This window comes from Cannabis sativa, chromosome X, assembly GCF_029168945.1.
Source record: "Cannabis sativa cultivar Pink pepper isolate KNU-18-1 chromosome X, ASM2916894v1, whole genome shotgun sequence".
Taxonomy (NCBI): Eukaryota; Viridiplantae; Streptophyta; class Magnoliopsida; order Rosales; family Cannabaceae; genus Cannabis; species Cannabis sativa.
The window spans coordinates 9,959,598-9,963,533 of NC_083610.1; the positions used below are offsets into that span (position 1 = coordinate 9,959,598).

The 3,936-nt window shown below is 38.2% G+C and overlaps 1 non-coding gene across 1 annotated transcript; it reads right to left on the reverse strand.

Annotated features, from left to right (window-relative positions):
• LOC115703257 (small nucleolar RNA R71) lies at window positions 1-107 on the reverse strand. Its single transcript, XR_004009035.2, has one exon. It is a non-coding gene; the product is annotated as a small nucleolar RNA R71 (small nucleolar RNA).
• Between the last annotated feature and the right edge of the window lie 3,829 nt (window positions 108-3,936).

Genomic DNA, 3,936 nt, shown 5'->3' on the forward strand with positions numbered 1-3,936 from the left:
AAGCTGAGAGGAGAAATCAATAACTTCTGCCAACAAGATAATGAATCTCTCCATGAGGCTTGGGAGAGGTTTAAAGATCTGATCAGAAAGTGCCCTCATCATGGTATAGAGAAGTGGATGCTGGTCCACAACTTCTACAATGGGTTGGTAGGAAACACTAGAACTCTAATAGATGCAGCAGCTGGTGGAGCCTTTATGAGAAAAAGTGCTAATGAGGCGTATGATCTATTGGAGGAGATGGCTTTAAATAATCAGCAGTGGCCAACTGAAAGAAGCCAATCAAAGAGGGTAGCTGGTGTGTTAGAGGTGGATGCCATCACTAAGTTGACAGCTCAGGTAGAAGCATTGACAAAGATAATTGCAGGGCAAGCTAAACAAGCCCAAGTTGTGTGTGAGTTATGTGGGGGAAGCCATCACTTTTCAGAATGTCAAGCAGATGTGGATGATTTGCCAATGGATGAAGCTAAAGCCATTGGAAACTATTCACAGAACAACAACAACAACTATGGGTTCAACCAGGGTAATAACCGAAGAAACAGTGGGTTCTATCAGCAACGAAATCAGAACCAGAATCAGAATCAACAGTTTAATCAGCAACAAACCTCTGGTGGAAATTCTAGTTTGCAGACAGATTTATTGCTCCAATTCATGACTGAAACTAGATCTTCAATCAAAGACCTGCAGACACAAATGGGCCAACTAGCAACTCAAGTAGCAACCCGTCCTCAAGGGAATTTGCCTAGCACAACTGAAGTAAACCCCAAAGAAAACTGCAAAGCAATTACCCTGAGAAGCGGTAAAAATTATGATGGTCCTGAACTGCCACAATCAGCTGATGGAGAAAAGGAGAATGAAGCTCAACCAAAGCCAACCCCAACACCAACATCAGAGAAGGCTACTGACAGCCCAACACAACCACAACAGTCTCCACCAATTAGCATTGATCACCATGTGAAAATACCCTATCCTCAGAGGCTCAGAAAGTCAAGTCTAGACAAGCAGTTCACCAAATTCCTAGAGGTCTTCAAAAGACTACACATCAACATTCCTTTTGCTGAAGCCTTGGAACAAATGCCCCGTTATGTGAAGTTCATGAAGGAGATATTGTCTAAGAAAAGAAAATTGGAGGACTATTAAACAGTGGCATTAACTGAGGAGTGTAGCGCCATTTTGCAAAAGAAACTACTGCCCAAGCTTAAAGATCCGGGTAGTTTCAATATTCCATGCTCTATAGGGGGTTCGGTGGAAACTAAAGCTCTATGTGATCTAGGAGCAAGCATTAATCTAATGCCTTTGTCTGTCTTCAAGAGGCTAGGATTGGGAAAAGCAAAGCCTACAACAGTGACTTTACAACTGGCAGATCGTTCTTTGACTCATCCTCGTGGGATAATTGAAGATGTACTGGTGAAGGTTGGTAAGTTTATCTTCCCTGCTGATTTCCTAATTCTTGATATGGAGGAAGATTCAACTATTCCCATTATTTTGGGAAGACCATTCTTAGCCACGGGTCGAGCAGTAATAGATGTTCAAAAGGGAGAGTTAAAGTTGAGAGTGCAAGATGAAGAGGTCAATTTTAATGTTTTTTCCCCAACTGACATTCCTACCTGTTGCAAGATTGAGATGGTGAAGGGTTCTTTTGTTAAAGCTGATAAGAAGAAAGCAAAGCCTAAAGAGCGACTTCGAACGATTCAGCGTCGTTGGAAAAGATTGATGTGTGGTAGTTCTGAAGGTGAGCTTACTCTTGTGCAAAAATCTGAAATCAACACTATTGGTGGTTAATTTTCTTCATTTAGTACGAGGGCTCTTTTGGATGAAATGGTCCACCCAACCCTTTCTGAGAGGGTCTCAGGTAAGTTTCTTCTCTCTGCATATTATTGTACACATTGGGGACAATGTAATATTTAGTTTGGGGGAGAGACTTAAAAATTTTAAATTCTGCACTTTAATTTCTGCATTTTAATTTTCTGTTTTAGTTTTTTGTTTTAGTTAAGGAATGGCAATAAGCTTGATGATAGTTGTATACTGCTGATTAGTATGATGTGATCTGAAATTGCAAAAATAAATGTGTGCTTGATTCTGCTAACTCTTTGGATTAGTTTGGATGCTTAGAAACCTGTGTTTAATTGTAATTACTCAATCTGCAAAAATTATTATAACTGTTTTACTATGGTTTGTGGTAAGATTAACAGGATAGCTTAGAACTTGCATGTTTATTCTTTTGAGGCGAAATCCTTGACAGTGTTCAATTGGAATATGACTTAGGCATTTGTTGGATAGTTTGAGCCTTTCAAGCCTACCGTAATAATGTGTATCCCTAGTTACCCTTTTGAGCCTTAACCTGTTGTGTTTTTCACCCACTGATTTGAAATTTTGCAACCACACTATTAATTTTTGTTTTCACCATGATTATCCATGATATCATAAGCTACATGATTAGTTTGGGGGAGGAGAAACATTTAGTGTGAGGAAATAGTGAGAGGGAGAAAAAATTGTAAGATTGAGAAGGAAAAAATTGTGTAATTCAATGTCACTGAAAAAAATATGAAAAAAAAAAACACTATGAAAAAAAAAAGTAAAAATATGTGTTCAAAAAAAAAAAAGTAAAGTATATGATTTCAGTGATGTTGGAAAATAATAAATATATCTTCTCTCAATCTTGGTAAATGTGGGAACACTATGGGGTATTGAAAAAGAAAAGTAAGAAGCTTGTGGGTTCTGCTTGTGTGCTTATGATATCTTGAGCCAAAATTGTCTTTTGCCTATCCCTGAATATCTGAGCCATACTACCTAAGCCTTGAAAAGACCTAATGATTCCGAAGAACACTGTTAACATTAGTGGAGAAAGGTAAGCATGCAAGCTTATGAGTTATCGGATTGTGGAATTAATGGAAAGAGTTAAACTTTTATAACAATGTTTCACATTTGAGTAGATTGTTGCAGTTGTACATAGTGTTATTTATGGAGCATCCGAGTTAATTGTTAGAGTTGGTAGGATCAAAATTCTAGTTTATGCAAGTAGAGAACAGAGCATGAGTCAGCAGCATAGTAATTATCTGATAGCGTAGTTAGTTTTTTTTTATCTTGCTCGGGGGCGAGTAAGAATCTAGTTTGGGGGATTTTGTTAGGTTATAATTAGCCTATGTCTCGAGTCTTCAAAGTTAGCATTATCTCGTCTATTGGTGTCTTTTGGAGCAGTTTTACGCTTGATTTTCATTATTTCAGGTTCCCGGAGTGTTAAAGTTCAAATTCAGTCAAATGGCGAAAAACTGGGATAAACTGGAAAAAAAATTGGAAAATTCGTCTCCAGAAGCTACAGTAGTCGCGACTTCCATTGAGCCAGGTCGCGACCCTTTTTCCTGGTCGCGACCCTGGTCGCGACTTCGAGGTTTGGCAGAACCTTCGATTTTCGAGGTTTGCCTGTAGTCGCGACCAGCTTAAATGCTAGTCGCGACTAGGTACGGAAATCGCAGATTTGACCTAATTTTGATTTTTCTCTCAATTGGAGGCACACCACTCATCCCTATATAAGGAATACGACATTGAAGGTCAGAAGGAAGCAAAAACAGACCTAATAGTGGAGGCAAGTGGAGAGGAAGCTATCTTGAAGACCCGGAGCGATATCACCTTCTAGTTCTTTCTTTTACCCCTTTTAATTATTCTTTATGTTTGTTTTTAATTCTGAATTAATCATGGATGTTTTTAGAGCTATTATGAACTAAATTTCCCAATAAGGGAGGATGATGATTGTTGTTTAAGTTTATGCCTAGTTAATAAATAATTGTCATTCCTTCATCTTATGTGTGAATACTATCTTTATTTGTGTTTAATTCCATGTGCAAGCTTGATCACCTTTTACATGTTTAATGATCTCAATTCGAAATCTGAAAAGTGAGAATTGAGAATGCTAAAATTTGGATAGTCTAGGTTCTGATGTAA